Source organism: Polyodon spathula, chromosome 8 (genome assembly GCF_017654505.1).
Source record: "Polyodon spathula isolate WHYD16114869_AA chromosome 8, ASM1765450v1, whole genome shotgun sequence".
Lineage (NCBI taxonomy): Eukaryota > Metazoa > Chordata > Actinopteri > Acipenseriformes > Polyodontidae > Polyodon > Polyodon spathula.
The window spans coordinates 9,911,883-9,931,380 of record NC_054541.1 but is presented as its reverse complement, the minus strand read 5'-3'; the positions used below and the strand labels follow the sequence as shown (position 1 = coordinate 9,931,380).

The window sequence follows — 19,498 nt, the reverse complement described above, 5'->3', positions numbered from 1 at the left end:
CTCCACAAAGGCAGTTTCAGTCAACAATAGTAATCCCTTAAGCTATTTCCAACAAGGCCCTCTGAACAGAGCACCTTGATCTTTATAAAGAAAATTCTGCTGTATATCAGATGTCCCATAGTAAATAATTACTAAAAATGGTCTAAAAGTTAGCGTGTCACTCTGTGTTCAGTCAAGGAGGATTCAATTCTACAGTTGCATGCCTTGCCTATGTCTGGTGAGGTTACTTGCATACGAGGCTATCATATCATTTAAAATGTTGTAGCGTGAACACATTTATCTATCATATTCTTTAAAATGCTGTGGAATATTTTTTTTTTTTTTGTGAATTCCATGCAATGCAACCGTTGCACACACAGACGGCATGCCGCTGATTAATACGGAACCATTCTATTTGCATATTTGTATTTCAACAAAATATTCCATGTGTTTTTACTATGTGAAAAGACTACATAACTCCAGCCGGACACTCATGTCATGATATCATGAAGCCGGCATATAGAAATATCCAATCCGGTGTTTCCTCAAGGCCTGGATAATGCCAAGCAGATATCAAGGCCGAGGATGAACGCATGTCGCATTGGTAGATACATTAGGTGTCCGCTTAGAAATGTAATCTCCTCACTGTTAGTTATTGTAGATGTTCTTTGCCTGGTTTCTGGGTGAATTTATGATCTGTAAAAAAGATCAGCGTAAACAATGACATCAGAATCAGGATGTTTAATCACATGCCCTATGCAGACTTCCTGTTGGTAACATATTAAACATAAATACAATTAAAGGTTTAACATACTTTGTTTAATGTTCTGAATCCTTAAATAGCAGATTAAGCCATCACGCAGCGTTGCACAAGAAAGATGTTTCACTTCATCTGTGTGATTTATGGTACAATAGCCTTTCTAGTACAGCTCCAATCTCTACTAATCAAGCAGAAACTCATTTGTTCCGTCATGATCTCATATGAGCCTCCATGACTCAGTCTTCACACAATCTTCCCTCTCAGAAATCAATTCTACTCCCACGCATTCTCATCTCACGTCTGAAAAGCCAGGGTCATTCTCTCTTTGATTGAAGCCAAGCAATCATTTTTATTTATTTGAAGAGTTATGTTCAGGACAGATTCACAGGAATACCTGCTCTAAGACTTTTTTTTTTTTTTTTTTTTTTTTAGAGAAACAGCCAGGGTAGTTTGATTATTTATTTATTTATTTGCAATGCTCATTTCTGTGCTGGAAGTACTCGACTTTTTGTACGAGGGTTTCAAGCATCACATCACATCACCTTTATCTCTTACCCTGAATTTCAAGGTGCTTTAATCCCCCACTTCTCTTTTCTGATTTCTATTATTATAAGAGGGTTCTCCTTGGAGTGATTGATTGCAACATGATGGTTGGGTGCAGCTGACCTCTCCATTTCCATCGCTAGACTGAAAGTATAATATAACCTTTGTAAAGCACTTGGAGATAGTCATTAAGGTCTTAGCACGCCACTAAACCCATTGCAATCCTATGCATTTTCCAGTAATCTGCTGATTTATGAATGCAGTCCTTTGAAGCATGCTGAAAAACTCTTGAAATGGGCCTTTTATTTTTTTTTAACATTATTTTCTCCTTGCAGAAACTTTACAGCACTTCAAAAGAACATACAAATAATTGCACACGTGTTATTCTAGATTGCGATGTTTAGCGCATGTTAAAGGCTGCTATAAGGATTACAGCATCATACATCTCTGCAGTCCATCCTGACTGCTTCAATGCAAAGGTTCAATGTGGATAGAACAGAGCCTAAGAATAGTTATTTTAAAAAAGTCACATCAAATAAATACCTAGCAAATAACAACACTAGCCTGGAGCCTAGCAATAAGAATGGCTCTACATATCAAGGCTGAAGTGCACCTCTGTGCTACAGCATTCATCAGCTCACAGTTGTCTCAACAATATTTGTCTTTATGTTCCAGGCATAATTTCTCTTTAACCACCCCCTCCATCCAACAGAGCAAGAGGGTCTATCTAGAGGGTACATCTAAATGGGTTACTCTAAAAAAGAAAGAGGATTATAGGGAATTAAATATGTTTGCTTGGTTTTAACAGCAATCTCTTACATTACATATCTGTAAGGGTCCCTAAAGCTGTATCATTTACCCCTCGCTTTGGTACACTGACCTGTCTACTCGATTGGATTTGGTACCGCCCTGTACCAAACAATATTGCACCTGTACTCTGACGGTTATTATAAAGCATTGCTTCCTTAAAGTTCTCTGAGGACATTTCACTTAGCAAGAAATATGGGTTTGTATATTTTAAAAGTGTTTAGTCAATTGATAACTTAATGGCAAGTGCAGGTGACTCTAATGATTCCAGATGATTCCGTGACAAATGTGGATGTATTTACACAAAGCACAAAGCTACAATACAAGGCTCAGTTTTAATGGTCTCTTTTTACCACTGCACTAAAACTCTAAACCTGCTCCGTTGAGGATCTCTTTCCTCTGTATTGCCCCTGAGGGAAATCACCAGTGGGAATAATCGAGGGTTGTAGCCTGTTGGTGTTTAGACTGTGATGGTCATTAAAATGAGACCCCAGGGTCTTGTTTAAAATTTTCATAAAGTTCAATGCTGTATTTTGATTTCGACTTCTATTTTGCAGCCATTCTGTCTGAAATAATATGGATTTGTATCTCTCCCGGACAGTACTATTGATTTTATTTGGACACTGTTTTTCATTTATTTTTATCTCATTGGTGATAAAGATACGGTTAAAACACTCAGCCTGAGCAACTTTTATTCAAAGCTTTATTAACACACTGGGAAGGAGAATAAAGGAGTACAGTATTGGTGTAAATAAGCAGTGCTCCAAGTGTTTAGTTGAGGCCCCTGGAGGTTTGTGAAGTTCAAGCAGCACGCTCTAGTGGGCAGCTAATGAAGTAACTCCAGCCAGAGACCCCTGGGAGCTGTTACCTGGGCTCCACAAAGGCAGCTTCAGCTAGAGATCCCTGAGAGCTGTTATCTGGGCTCCACAAAGGCACCTTCAGTCAACAATAGTAATCTCTTTTCCAACCAGGCCCTCTGAACAGAGCATTTTGATCTTCATAAAGATAACTCTTATCTTCATAAAGATATCTAAATCTCCCATATACATAATTATGGGCAGTCTAATGCCTTCCTCTCTTTTAAACCAGGTAAAACACAACGGCAGAAACCTTACCTTTGGTAAAAGACCACCCATGTGTGCCAATCTGATAATGGTCGGATGCCACCTGTCAGTGATGGAACTCTTTCTAGAGATCAGTGGCGCCCATATTACACAGCTTATGAAATAATGCTCTTAAGGAGCCAGCTGGGTAGCTATACCCCATGATGGTCGTCCAAGAATATCACTGGGTGCCTGGTCCCATCTGCGGCAAGTTCTCTATATTGGGTGTTTTTTTTTCTTCCATAGTAAAAAAAACATACAGTATGCCCTCCCCAATGCTGTATGCTTATAAACATGTTTTACAATGGATACTGTGGTAAAAACTTTTATGTACAGTAGGTTGCCCATCTTTCAGAGTGAAATTGACAGTACAGTGAAACTGCTGGGTCTTTTAAGTCAATTACAGTACAAGCCAATTAAAATCGAGGTGTTTCTGTTTCACTCCTGCTTGTTTGCTTTCCAATTTTCGAGCTAGTGTCAAGAAGCACCCCGAGTCTAGTTCCTGACATTACCTGCATTAAAATCCACATCAACAGGCACTTGATCACACCCGCATTGTGAAAGCTGACAAATACAATATATATAATATATATATATATATATATATATATATATATATATATATATATATATATATATATATATATATATATATATACAGATATAGAAATTGTTAACAGCTTGTTCTATTGCTAATTTTAATCATGCCTGTAGCGTTTTCTCTTGCACTCTTTGTACGACACAGCTGACGTGAGTGGCTGACTCTCAGCACAATTTGAGGCTCCATAGAGCACTTCGGGGTCTATTCATAAAAGGTTAACGCCTGTCAAAATGGGGAAACAGGAGTACATGATCAGATTTTGTCCATAGCTGCCTATTTAACGGCAGTTGCTATTCATAAGAGATAATACAGATGTGTCGTTAAGCCCCAACGATTTTCGTCTATGTTACGGCATGTTTGTAACGAATTGAGAGAAAGGTTAACGATTACCTCATTAACATAGTTTTCATCGGTACGGAGATTCAACCTGCTTTTCCTAAGAGTGAACAACAGCAAAATGCAGTCAATAACTAGGAGTTATTGAATGCTTTCTACAGTCAGGTCTAATCTATCGACAGCCTCGGCAGACTATTTTTTTTAAAGACCTATTTAATTACTACACTTGCTCTGTTATACAGTTTGACATACCTGTGATTAACACTGTCTATTTTGAAAATAAATAAATAAATAAATAATAATCTATAGCTTTATATGAAGGAACATGATTATGCCAGAGAATGTATTCTCTGGCACAATCATTTTGAAACAGCGCTGTGAAGCAGAGAGCAGTGACTGGCAGCTGCAGACTCGGGTTTTGGTAGTACTGTCGGTAGATTCCGTTTTTTCTTTTTGCAACAGCTACTGACACCGCCCAGGGAACATTAATAATGCTGATGATGTCATCAAAAAGTGGCTGATTTTCATTCTTGAACGACTGTATACCCATTCAAAAATTGCTTTGTGACAGTTGCCCGTATTCTCAGATCATTTTATGAATAGCAACATGGACGGCTTTCGTTAGTTTTAAACGAAATTCGTTTTATTACGGCAGTCGACAAGCTCTTTTAAGAACAGGGCCCTTAAAGATGCATAGGAGCAGAACAGCAGAGTGATTTGTGTGTTGCAGGTAATGTAGAGTTGAGTGAAGAGTGAGAGATAGAAATTATCTAAAGTTTAGAATGCCCAGAGATTTTGTGTTTCATGTGCATTTCAGTAAATTCAACAACCATGAAAAATATAATTATTTACCTCCACTTAGCTTACTTGAATTTGCACCACATGGTATGAGAAGTACAAGCAGGGATATCATGAATCTAGAATAATTTTAAAGGCGCATTTAAACTATGAACAAAGTTGAAAACCAAAAAAAAAAAAAAAAAAACCACACACCACAAACTGCTTCATTTTAGCAAGACTGATTGACTGCTTCAATGACAGAGAAAACACACGGCAACTTTTGATCTGCCTTAGCTTTTGAAATATACTAATTGCTTGCTTTGAGGGGAATTCAATTGCACCTGCCATTAAAAACATGTAAAACAACCTGTCTAAACAAAGCAATGTGTATGTGTGTGGGTGAGTGAAGATTTGTCTTTTGGTGCACTAAAGTGAAGCGTTCCAGTACATTTTGTCACTTGCATGTAGATTTATGTTATTGCCGTTAATATTTACTCTCGTTTCATTTATTGCCATTATAACGGCCCCAAAGAAGAGTTATTTCTTGCCCCAGAGATTTGAAAGGGTTTTTGCAAGATGTGCTGTCTTTGACAGCTTGGCTAGAAGATTACGTTATTAAAACAGATGTGCTGTAGAAAAGGACAGGAGCCACAGGCAGACTGCATGTACTAAGTAAGTAGAGTCCCATTACTTTGGGTACAGCAAAAAAAAAAAAAAAAGTATCTACATTGCATGGGCCTACTGCTTACCTCTAAAATGGTAGCCTCTTTATGATTTTCCTTCCCTTTATTATATAAATGTTCTTTACTTTAAAGAGCACTAAGTAAAAGACACTCGTCCCCATTGGCACATGTCATATGGAGTTCACTTGGTCAAACATAGTCTAGATAGATCCAGTGAGGTCTCATTCACGGGAATATCCAGACATCATGTACAAGTGAAGAGTACTTAGCCAGGTAGCACATGGAATTAGTTAAGACACCTACATTAACAGAACTGCTTTTCTTTGAATGAGGGCCGTGGGATAATGTCCACTGTGCAGACAGAGCCCTGGGACTTCTCATCTGAAGGATAGCCCTTACAGCACATGGTGGGTTTGGTTAAGCTGTGCCCACACAGCAGAGTGCCCTCGACTGAGCCACGGAGACCACATCCAGTACTGCAGCTCGTGATTTTGGTCTACCCAACCTGGCTTAATTTAACATCATTTCCCTACGGTTACAACTTTGTTGTACTGGAGCCTCTAAACATTAGAGCTCTCTGTTCTGCTACTCCTCTTTGACACGTTTTAATTCAACTAATTAAATACAGATAAACCCATGGAATCATACGAATCTCAGGTTCTATCTTCATCTCTCTCCTGATTGAACTGTTTTTTTTCTGTTGCTATTTTGGGCTTTTTACAAGATAATACAGCCCAGCTTTATAGATTTGATGAGAGGCTGACTACAATTGGATACACTTGGTAACTGGCTAGGTGGCAGTCAATTTAAAAGCACTGGCTCTGCCAAACCTCAGCAGCAGTTTAATTTCCATTAGATTATGGAGTTATTGTGCATTTTGAGAGCTTTCTTTCAGATGTCACAATCCTGTGCAGCTATCACCTTTCTATTATTCCTCTAATAATATGTGCTGTTTATCTTAGTTTGAATTAAATGGGAAAAAATTGGTACTGCAGTAGAGATGGGGGATATAAATTCCATTACAACAGTGATGTGAATTACATGGTAGAGAGCTTGATATAAGGAACATTAAAAAATAATGAAACCTAAATCACTAAATACATTTTCACAAGATGCATTTTTATATTATTACTCTACTGCATGCTTTTTAAATATATAATCCAGAGTAGCTTTCAGAATAGCAAGGTGTGATCTCCAGTGCAAATATAGCAACCCACGCCATGACATTTCAATTCCTCTGACTACATTAGAGACACATTGGAGTGTGTTGGAGATTGGCTGAAGGCTTGTCTAAATCGGATTGCAGATTTCTTTGGTGCCGAGGCCGCTATAGTTGGATTGCCTAATAAGACTAACACTGTACACTATGGGTCAAACACAACCATGGTGATTGCTCATGTATGGGGATGCCTGATCATCCTTAATATGTTTTTTTTAGTAAACTGATACAAACAGGCAGCGATGTCTAGTACAGTATGTTTTCTGAACTTTTAATATCCTCTGTAGGTACAGCACTGAAGACCTCCATGGTCTGTAGGTATTTGAGGTTCCCAAGTGATTTCTAGACTAGACAGGATATCAGTTTCAGAGGAAACATAGCTCTGCACGAATACAATGCTGTCCCATTCTCTAGAATGAAGTTAACAAGCTATTCCTTGGTGAAAGTGAAGCTCTTTTTGTTTTGAATTCTGTGCAGCTGTCTGACATTACTGCGTAATGGTGTGTGACAAGAAAAAGCATGTAACCTCAACACTAAACCACAATCCAAAATAACAGCCTTCAATGGCAGTTTACACATGCATGGGTAATTGAATCTGAGGTGACCGGCCTCCATCAACAGACCATAACCCAAGATTTACAATACATTGCTGGGATTCTTCTGAGGACCATTTTTTTCCAGTATCAACATAATAGGATCTGATGTTTGAAACAACAGGGTCAATTTTACTATATTAACTGTCCTTGCTTGTGTCAGAGACAGTGGTTCCCCCATAATCCAATATTCGTTCACCCTAGGAACCGATATTCAAAATTATTGGTTCCCCTTCCAAATATTTGTTCCTTGTAAAACTATATCCATGCACTTTCAACTAAAATCCTAATTTTAAGACCACTTTTCCTAATCTTAACCCTCCAGGTCCAGTCTCACTTACAATAACACAAGATAACAGCTGCAAACATTGCTCCCATTTACTAGCATTATACACGCATAATATAAATCTGGTGGAGGATCTACAATATAGCAGGTCAATGAGTTTTAGGATGCTTACTGTATTAACCTGCCACTGTTTTCTTGTTTAAACATTAAACACGTATTTGTAATGCATTCATGTCCCTACAGAAATCCCTGCATATCCTGATTACAGATTGCTGAGCTTGTTTGATATCAGATCTGTATCTTGGAATTATTTTTTTCCATGCTGAAAAGCTTAGGTCAGATGCAGCCATTGTCGATGTTTTGTCTTTTCAGCAAAACCTTTCTTTGAGCTGCGTCTGTCTACATGTCACTGGTTTATCAGAGCATGCACAGTACACAATTATCTGTGGTGCAACAACAAAGAATGAAGAATAATGTCTGTGAGATGTCCTTTGCATTTTTTCCTGTGTAAAGTTTGCATGACATGCTAAAAACAGCTATAGTTTCAGTAAACCAGTTTTTTGTAATAGTTTATCTTAAAAAAATATATAAATACTGAGAGAGAGGAAAGAAACCTGGAAAGAGCATGAAGGAGAGATTGCATTTCTGAGCTCAGACCTTTATCTTTGCCAACACTGAAAAGCAGAGCTTGTGTCTTATCCCAGGCTTATCAGAGCCCTTTTGTCTGTAGTTAAGATACGCCTCAAGGGGATAAGCTTATGATACACAGAGCAGGAAAGCCACAGAGCAAGAAACATATCTTTAATCACCTAGCAATAATTTTCGACGTAATTCTGATTAGAAACAAATCTACAAGAAAGAAAATACAGAAACCTATTAAACCTTCTCCAAAGTGGGACTGATGCAGTAGGATCGTACATTTACATTGCACCCTTCACTGCTGCTACTAGGTTATTCCTGTAATGAATCTTCTCCTGCTGGCATCTGATAGATTCAGGGAAAGGTGGAGAGACAGGAGCCTGTCAACTTGCATTCTTCTGTTAATGGTCAGATTACAAAGACTGTAATAATGTAGGATTAAAAAAAAAAATGTTGTTGCCTGCAGCACAAACCATCCGAGTAATTTGGTGACTCGCAAGCAGATAATTAATCAGAAAGAATAAAAGGATGTTGAGCACGTGCAGGCACATGACACTGGGTTGGAGTTGCTGTGTGCTTCAAGGTAAAACTGTTTGCCTGGGTTATTACTGATAAAGTCAGGATGCATTTGGCTTTCATAAACAAGATTAGAAAGATTTGCATTGGGATAAATAATCTCTACAGTTCCTGTAAATAAAGATTTATGTACAAATAAAGCTCAGTAGAGAGGGTATTTAAAGGTCAGAAATATCAGGATCCAAATAATGCAAGTGATCATATAATCATTCATTTTTTTTCTTCATAAATCACATTCTAGACAACTCCAATCAGTATATATTTCCACATGTGTAGAGGGTAATAGTTTGAGGCTATTGACTGCTGGAGTGACTATGGTTATACAGCAGCAGAGTGTTGTGACTATTCTCATTACATGTGGTGCACAGTATGCACCAGTGATGTGGTATGAAGACGTGTCCTGGGGGAGCCTGGCTACTTACCCAGGTAAGGGGAAGTTCATCACAGCGTTATACAAGGGATGAACCAGTGCTACTTAGACACCACCCCCCCCCCCCCCTAAAGAAAAGGTTATTGCTAAATCGGTGAAAAGACTGACATGCAATAACATCCAAATGGCTTGGTAATGTGTGGGTGCACCATCAGGTTACAAATAGCAAGCGCTTGACCTCATGGGAGAGACTGATGCAGATGAGTCGACAGTCTTACTGGAAGTTGTTGAAATGTGCTCTGTTACTGGGTGTGTGCAGTCTGGGTTTGGATTCAAAGCACTGAGTTTTGTTGATCAGGACAAGTTAACCAGAAGTGACTGGAAGTGTGTTCAAACATGTTTGCTGATTAAGTAAAGCAGTGGTAATACTAACAAGAATATATTATATTGCATTCATAACTGCTGCCGCTAGAATGTTCTGTCCTCTCAGTCACATCTACAGCTGTGGGTATCTCTCAGTGCTGAATAGGTTTGCACTGATTCTAGTGTTTCATCCCCCTTGGTCCTTTTGTTCAGTCTCCCGAATATTTTTTTTATTTGAAATTGACGGCACTACCGTCAGCCAGAGACGTAGAGGACACTGACCGTTCAACATTTCGGGGTCCCAAATATTGGTATCATATCTTGTATGTTTTTGTGGTCTTATGTACAGCAAATAACACGTTTCACAGCCAAATTTAATTTTCTCATTTAACAAACCTGGTCTCAGGACAGAGGAGGTTTTATAAGATGAGATCAAAATTAAGTGATGTTCAAACCTAACCCTAGCCCTAACCTGAATCCAACAATTTGGAAACGATACAAACTGCAACACAAATTCAGTGTTCAGCCTTAGACCTATTTCCTTTACAGTGTGTGTGTGTGCGTGTGTGTGTGCGTGTGTGTGTGCGCGTGTAGTACCAAGCTTGCAGTGCTCAGTAAAGAAGCTCTTTTTTTGTTTAAGATAGAAAGTTGTCCCTGGAGGGAAAAGAGAATCAATAACAACTATTCGCTGACTGAAATCCACACCTATATTCCTGAGCTGCCACACAGGGACTGAGCAGAGCCAGAGGGTCAGCATTAGCAATAGCGGATTGCAATGCAACAGCAAATCAGCCGACAACAGGACAGGTGCACACCTGGTCAGGAAGAAACGTGAGGTCTGAGGACATGAAGACAATGGTACAGCGGGGTACATTCATAAAAAACCTGCAAGGGAACATGCAACCTTTAAAAGTCCTTATTGAAGAGAAGGTCTGAAATAATGAGTGAAATTAAGCAGTGCAGTAGTTAATTCCAGTTGACAAACTACATTTTTTTTTATATATTACATTTCTATTAATAAATGTATTACTGAAAAGGCATACCAGAGGCCAAATGTTTTGTTTATAGGCTTGCTCTAAGCCAAATAACCGTTTTGTGTCATTTCTAAATAAGAGGAATCAGCAAGGCTGATGACGAAAAAAAAAATAATTCTATTCAAGGAGAAATTGATTAGTAACGATTAAGGTTCTTATTAACGATTTCTGAAAGGCTAATGCCATGTGCATTAATTTGAACTGTTGCGTTATTAATAAACAATGTACCATAGTAAAGATCTGAGATATGTGTTGGCAGTAGTTCATCAGCCTCATAAAAGAACAGTCAATATCTACTTACCTAATGCCAGTGGCACTGAAGCTATCCATGCTATAATGTTAAATTACAGTTCCAGTGATTCTAGTAATCCTAATTAGCTTTTACGATGTAGGTGGAGTGCCATCTTAAACAGTACCGGATGGTTGCAAAACAAAACAGCCTCCAGAAATGAATTCCAAGGAATAAAGGATAACAGCTGTACGCCTTTTAGACCACATTACTGCAAGATGGTAAATAATTATTTTTTAATCACTACACATGATGGTAACCTGTAACATTTCTGTGTAAGTTATCTGATTCTCCTTCAGAGAAATAAACCAGACTGATTCCCACAGGAGCTCCCAAGCAGATACTATCCTATTCTTACTCCTATGGGAATGTCTATATCGGTAGCTGGATGGTCACAGACCTTGTTAAGATGATAATGTATGCAATTTAAGCAAAATCATATATATATATATATTATATATATATATATATAATATATATATATATATATATAGTCTATATACAATATATATTTTTAATATACGTTACATGTTTATTATATTTAAATTTTTTAAATGATCTGTATGGCCAGAAATATAGTTAAGAATAAAAATCAGGGAATGCAAAGATAACAAATTGAATGACTGTTTAAATTACCATAAAGTTTGATTACCATACTTTACCTAGCTCTACTGATGTCCTTGCAAAGTATACTTTATTATTTAAGTCTTGGCTGTGAATTACAGTCAGTAAATTAGACTGGTGCAGAATGAAGTTGCCATTTTACATAGGGTTGCTTTTAAGACTTGTTGGCAAGCGAAAAACAAAGTGAAAAAAATCCGTCTGAATTATCCTCTTCACGTCTTGTATGAAATTGTTCAGCGGCCCATGCTTTAGACAGTAGACTTTATTTCTTTTTTTTTTAATTTAGTCGTTGCCAATTTTTTTTTTCTCCCAATTTGAAATGGCCAATTATTATTTATTCATGCTTGGCTCACCGCTACCACCACTGTGCTGACTTGGGAGCGGTGAAGATGAACACACACTGTCCTCTGAAGCGTGTGCCGTCAGCCGACTGCTTCTTCACACACTGCGGATTCACCATGCAGCCACCCAGGAGGTACAGTGTAGGAGGACAATCTATCTCCTGGGCAGCTAACAGGCAAGCCCACAGGTGCCTGGCCAGACTACAGCCGAGGACATCCTGGCTGACCTAGACCCCTCCCCAGCTACGCTCAGCCAATTGAGCACCGCCTCCTGGAAACTCCCATCCACGGTCGGCTGTGGAATAGCCCAGGCTCGAACCGGCGACGTCCAAGCTATAGGGCGCATCCTGCACTCATGCAGAGTGCCTTTACTGGATGTGCCACATGGGAGCCCCGATTTTATTTCGAATTATATTTTCTAATGTCGGTAGTATTTAGACTAATTTAGAAAAAGTGCTAAATGTATCAATTTTCATAGGCTTACAACAGAAGTACAATGCAATGGTAAAAGCTGCATGCCTACTGTACATACAACACCACCTAATGTATAATTACTACCTCTTAAAAAGTGTTGCCAAGAAAACTAAAAAGTAGTAAACATGATACCAAGACTCCCCCCCCACCCAGTCCCAAGTGGAAATAAATACATTCTAGAAACGTTGACTTCAAATTGAATACCCATAGAATGACCTTTTAAATCACTTATCTATTTCAGTTTTTAAGTTGGGGCAGTACAGTGTTGTAGGTTTTGCAAATACTGAGGCATGTCTAAATTTGAACCCCTATAGAATATGTTATCTGTATAAACCTAGAGGGGTGCAAGGCCAGTGTACTGTTCACGGCAGGGATCGGCGTTCACAAAAGTCGTCCCCTTTCTTTGTTCAGGTCATAAGTCTGGGGGTTTCTCACTAAAATTCAGCTCTGTTGGCAGCAACCCTCTTCCCCAGGTGTATTCAATTTACACAGGCAGCAGTGTGAGCCAAGCGCAGACCAGAGTGAAAGAAAGGGATCTATCCTCCTCCCCCTCACCACACGACCGCTGTGGAGCTGTTAGTATTTGTGTGTGGACATGTTCTGATTTATCATCATGGAGACCATTCACCGTGATCTCCACTGGTGCTGGCAGGGAATGCTAGGCTCATTCATCACCACAGCTCCCTGGTTCGGGGGCTTTTGAGACAGAAGAACCTGCTCTTGCATTGGTAACCTACAAGTTTCTAATTAGACCTGCTTGATGTTTACAATTTGTTTGTTTGTTTTGCAGTGGAGGGGGTATTTCTGAACAATTCCTGTCTAATTTCGTACTACTGTATATGGACTCTACTTGGTACACTATTAGTACTACCTGTCTCTAAAATCAGTCACTGAGAACTATTAAAATAAGTATTAAAAACACTTGAACAAACTAAACATTTCCTCACAGTATAATGACCCCCAGTTTTTATTTTATTTAAATTATACATTACTGTCACCTAATTGGCAGAGCTATCGTAGGCTATATCTTTGATTTTAAGGTAGGTGCTGTGTACACAGACACGTGTCTTAAGATGCTATGCTGAAAATCATTCAGTTAAATAAATATTTAAAGACTTTGAATGAAGTGTAACGTTTCTTGCATGGGCATGTTGCATATTGTCAGTGACCCCTGCACAGGATCTGTGTGGGGAAAACGTCAGCACTAAAGTGATTGTGCGCGATGCAGTAAGTCTGCACAGCTTCAATTAATACTGTAATGGGTACAGCTTGTTTTACAGCTACATTGAGCAAGGCACTAGGAGATGAAGTGACTTGTCCCGACTGTTAGAGAGTAAAGCTGAGGTGGGATTCAGAGAGTTGCCAGTGTCACCAGTCTCCCAGACCTCGGCTCTGACCTTATTCTAACACTGACACACTTCCTCCTATTTTTGGACTACACAAGGGATCAGAACTGTTCAGTATGTAGACTCGAATGCATTTCTTTATGATATGGCAAGCTGAATTCAGTACGTGCTGATATTACAAAGAATATGTTTATGCTTGACTGGTTCTCAGAATGTACTAGCAGTATCCTGCTTGGATAATTACGAAATTAGTTTTTCATTTTAGTTTTCTGCCCCCTCTGCTTCTGTAGCAGCACATGATTTTTCCAGGTTCCTGACGTTGCAAGAGATCCACACAAATGAAAATTGTCGCTGGTATTCACACCTAGACATCTGACACATTTAAAAGAGAAGGTCTGGATTTGCAGTGTGAAGGCTGTGTTTTTATTGATTTATAAGATTGTGAATGGGACATGCTTAGACTGGGTTTACTTTCATGTATGATTTGTTCAGCTCTCTGTTGCTCAGACAAGATTCTCTGGTGCATGTACATGTGCTGTAAAATAAGGAAATGGTCAAGCTGTTTTAGCACGAAGGGGGCATTATAGTGGCCATTCACTTTGAATAAGATACACATCTGGGAAAGCCTTTGAGATTGTATTATCTGTGTTGAAGCAACATGTGGCCTGTTCATTTCCAGAGGCCCAAGAACTAAACTAAATAAAATGTTTCCAATGGACGGAACTGTAACTGCAGTTACAATCAATTACCATAGAAATGTTATTTCAATAAAATGTTTTTACAACAATGTGTCACGAGAAAATATATTCACAAACAGAACACCAGACATTTACAAATAATCAACCTATTAGAATTACCTCAACTATTTGACTCTTGTAAATTAACAGTTGTTCTATCTCATGATCCAGTCTTCACCAAAACATGAATACAAAAATGCTTTAACTAAAAGTTTAAAATAGACCACTGGATCATAATGCATCATAATATCAAACCTAATATAATTTAATTCCTAATGCATTCTATGTGCAGTAATTGTGAGTTTCTACTTTAAAAAATCTGAATTTTACAAGCATTGATCAAAAAATGCTTCAATAAAAATTTTACTTTTTTTTTTTTACTGTAGGAATCTGATCAATCATTTTTAAGAAGAAATGCATTAATTCTAGATTATTTGCATATGTATATCAAACTAATCCTTTTTGGCATATATTTGGAATCCAGTTTGAATACAAGCATGGATGTAAGCTTGAATGAATGCCTAGGGATGTCTATAGAACTGCATCAAACTCTTTACCCTACATGGAAAAGTCTCCCAAACCAACCCTGGTTTATCTGCACTGAAGGCTCCAGAGTGCTGTTTGTAGGCTTTGTAGTCATACCTTGGGGTTCAACACAAGCTCCTGGTTCAAGGGTGTCCATGATGAATGTCTGGCTGTTTGGTTAAACTGCTCCTGCCCTCTCATTTAAATAATCCCTGGCTTGAGATTTTCAAAAAGCTGGCAGGTGGGCCAATGAGATTTACAAGCGGAGTGTGCAAAAGGGCTGGCATGAATATGGTAAACACGCCTTTGTTTTTGCTTGCATGGACAAATACACTAGGCTCTACACAGACCCCAGGGTGTACTGTGTGGTATGGGGTTTGGAGTGAGGGGGAGGGGAGGGGGGGGGGTATTTTAGCCAATCTGTGACCTTCTATGTGCATTGTTTGCACTCACTTTCCTTCTCTAATCAGGAATGCATGGCTGCGCTCCACACTTTTCATTGGGTTGTCTAGGGAGAAATGTCATGTCTAATCCCCCCCCCCCCCCCCCCCCCCCCCCCCCCCCCCGTTCCCTTGCCTTCCTCCTCCCAACTGCTTCTGACTTGGAACAATTTTCTCTTGACAAATTAGTATCTTTTCTACTCTGCTGAAGCCTCGGTGGGTCCCTGTGACACCCTCACGAGAGGCAAACTACAATCCATGATCCTGTAAGGAAGGAGGCATGTCGACTGTAAGTGACCCCAAACAGCTGGTACTTTTATTATTCCATTCTCCCCTTCACTCACCTCCTCCTGGTGCCCAGCTCTGCAAACTATCAAACAGTCGCTCTACACGTATAATGAATGACTTGGTCTTACAGCCGCTGGAGAGGTGCCTTACTGTAGAGGTCAGCTCTAAAAACAAGGGAAAAAAAGGGGATTAGAATGAGCACAGCTTCATTCTTTTTTTTTTTTTTTTTTTTTTATTGGGGGGGGGGGGGGGGGGCTTCCCTTGCCAGCTCATGAATCATTTCACAGGCACGTTCAAGTGTATGATTTAAGAATAAAATCAAACCAAGAAGAAGAAAAACACAAGGCTCATTTACAATTTGCAATCAAAAGCCCACTGTGCTCGCCCATGTCTCCCTTCTCTCTCTTTTCCTTTTTTTTTTGTAATCCGTGCATGTGTGGCATGCTGATCCCTGCGTTTGTGAGGCGCACTGGGATAAGAATGACTTTCTGGCCTCTTCTAATTGCATGGCTTGTTCTGCCGGTTCCCACTGGGTTGCGCGAGCTGAAATAATACCATGATAATTGACAAGGAAAGTTGTTTCGATAGCAACCCTCATGACAAATGGCACGCATTTTAAATTTGTTTTTTAGGGGTCTAGTGTTGAATTATAAATGCAGGTTGCTTGAGGTTCCCAGACAAAGATTAAATAAAAAATGACACTAATGTAATTGCTTACGTTGAAACAGTAAGTCTTCTTAAAACCCTTCAGTACTCGGATTGCAGATCTGCAACGTGAACGAAAAGCGAAAGCCTGCTGCTTAAACTCATCTGTGAAAGTGCAGTGAACTCAAATTAAACTGCAATACAACAGCATCTGAAAATCATTTTGAGCTCACTAATAAGAACATAAGAACATAAGAAAGTTTACAAACGAGAGGAGGCCATTCGGCCCATCTTGCTCGTTTGGTTGTTAGTAGCTTATTGATCCCAAAATCTCATCAAGCAGCTTCTTGAAGGATCCCAGGGTGTCAGCTTCAACAACATTACTGGGGAGTTGATTCCAGACCCTCACAATTCTCTGTGTAAAAAAGTGTCTCCTATTTTCTGTTCTGAATGCCCCTTTTTCTAAACTCCATTTGTGACCCCTGGTCCTTGTTTCTTTTTTCAGGCTGAAAAAGTCCCTTGGGTCGACACTGTCAATACCTTTTAGAATTTTGAATGCTTGAATTAGGTCGCCACGTAGTCTTCTTTGTTCAAGACTGAACAGATTCAATTCTTTTAGCCTGTCTGCATATGACATGCCTTTTAAGCCCGGAATAATTCTGGTCGCTCTTCTTTGCACTCTTTCTAGAGCAGCAATATCTTTTTTATAGCGAGGTGACCAGAACTGCACACAATATTCAAGATGAGGTCTTACAAGTGCATTGTACAGTTTTAACATTACTTCCCTTGATTTAAATTCAACACTTTTCACAATGTATCCGAGCATCTTGTTAGCCTTTTTTATAGCTTCCCCACATTGCCTAGATGAAGACATTTCTGAGTCAACAAAAACTCCTAGGTCTTTTTCATAGATTCCTTCTCCAATTTCAATATCTCCCATATGATATTTATAATGTACATTTTTATTTCCTGCGTGCAGTACCTTACACTTTTCTCTATTAAATGTCATTTGCCATGTGTCTGCCCAGTTCTGAATCTTGTCTAGATCATTTTGAATGACCTTTGCTGCTGCAACAGTGTTTGCCACTCCTCCTACTTTTGTGTCGTCTGCAAATTTAACAAGTTTGCTTACTATACCAGAATCTAAATCATTAATGTAGATTAGGAATAGCAGAGGACCTAATACTGATCCCTGTGGTACACCGCTGGTTACCACACTCCATTCTGAGGTTTTTCCTCTAATCAGTACTTTCTGTTTTCTACAAGTTAACCACTCCCTAATCCATGTACATGTGTTTCCCTGAATCCCAACTGCGTTCAGTTTGAGAATTAATCTTTTGTGCGGGACTTTGTCAAAAGCTTTCTGGAAATCTAAATAAACCATGTCATATGCTTTGCAATTATCCATTATCGATGTTGCATCCTCAAAAAAATCAAGCAAGTTAGTTAGGCACGATCTCCCTTTCCTAAAACCATGTTGACTGTCTCCCAGTACCCTGTTACCATATAGGTAATTTTCCATTTTGGCTCTTATTATAGTTTCCATAAGTTTGCATATAATAGAAGTCAGGCTTACTGGTCTGTAGTTACCTGGTTCAGTTTTGTTTCCCTTTTTGTGGATCGGTATTACGTTTGCAATTTTCCAGTCTGTCGGTACCACCCCTGTGTCAAGAGACTGCTGCATGATCTTGGTTAGCGGTTTGTAAATTACTTCTTTCATTTCTTTGAGTACTACTGGGAGGATCTCATCCGGCCCAGGGGATTTGTTTATTTTAAGAGCTCCTAGTCCCTTTAACACTTCTGCCTCAGTTATGCTAAAGTTATTTAAAACTGGATAGGAACTGGATGACATGTGGGGCATGTTGTCAGTATCTTCCTTTGTAAAAACTTGTGAAAAGTAATCATTTAACATATTTGCTATTTTTTTTTCTTCCTCTACGATTTTGCCATTTGTATCTCTTAAACATTTAATCTCCTCTTTGAATGTTCTCTTGCTGTTGTAATATTGGAAAAACATTTTGGAATTGGTTTTAGCTCCCTTAGCAATGTTCATTTCTATTTCTCTCTTGGCCTTTCTAACTTCCTTTTTGACTTGCATTTGCAGTTCTGTGTACTCTTTCTGTGTACTTTCTTTTTGGTCCTTTTTTAATGCTCTGTAAAGTGCCTTTTTTCGCTGAATATTTTTTTTAATTGATCTATTAAACCATTTTGGCAATTTAGTTTTACATTTAGATTTGTCTACTTTAGGGATATAATTGTTTTGCGCCTCTAGTACTACGTTTTTGAAGAACAACCATCCTTCTTCTGTGGGTGTTTTCTCTATTTTACTCCAATCTACTTCTGTTAGTCTCTGTTTCATACCTTCATAGTTTGCTTTTCTAAAATTGTAAACCTTAGCTTTAGTCTTTACTTTTGAGGATTTAAAAAACACTTCAAATGAGACCATGTTGTGGTCTGAGTTTGCCAGTGGTTCTCTGACCTCTGTTTTAGTTATTCTATCTTCGTTATTTGAAAAGACTAAATCAAGGCATGCCTCCCCTCTAGTGGGTGCCTTCACAAATTGTGTTAGGAAGCAGTCATTTGTCATTTCCACCATTTCTATTTCATCCTTCGCGCTACCCACCGGGTTTTCCCATTTTATATGGGGGAAGTTGAAATCCCCCATTAGTATGGCTTCTCCTTTGCTACACACATTTCTAATGTCATTGTATAACAGATTATTGTGCTCACCGTCTGAATCTGGCGGTCTATAGCATGCTCCTATTATTATGCCTTTTGAATTTTTGTCTGTTATTCTGACCCATATTGATTCGGTTTTATTTTCTTTGTCCAGGTTTAACACCTGGGCTTCAAGACTGTTTCTTATGTATAGCGCTACCCCTCCTCCTCTTCTGTCCTGCCTGTCTTTCCTATACAGTGTATACCCACAAATATTATATTCGTCCCCATCACTCTCAGATAACCACGTTTCTGTAACACCTATCACATCATAGTTACCTGTTAGTGCAGTAGCTTCAAGTTCTAGAATTTTGTTTCTGATACTTCTAGCATTTAGATAAATACATTTAATGGTTGTCTTACCTGAGTTGTTTGTTCTTGTTTTGATGCGGTCTCCCT

The 19,498-nt window shown here is 38.9% G+C and overlaps 1 protein-coding gene across 4 annotated transcripts in view; it reads right to left on the bottom strand.

The window, feature by feature from the left end:
• The window catches only part of LOC121319347 (extracellular sulfatase Sulf-2-like), a 102,052-nt gene that overhangs the window by 64,938 nt on the left and 17,616 nt on the right, over positions 1 to 19,498 (bottom strand). For 3 of the 4 annotated variants that reach the window (XM_041256690.1, XM_041256693.1, XM_041256695.1), the window contains exon 2: positions 15,793 to 15,900. The exons of the other annotated variant lie outside the window; for it this stretch is intronic. The gene's annotated coding sequence lies outside the window, so the exon portion shown is untranslated. The remainder of the gene's footprint in view (positions 1 to 15,792; positions 15,901 to 19,498) is intronic. 4 annotated transcript variants of the gene reach the window in all.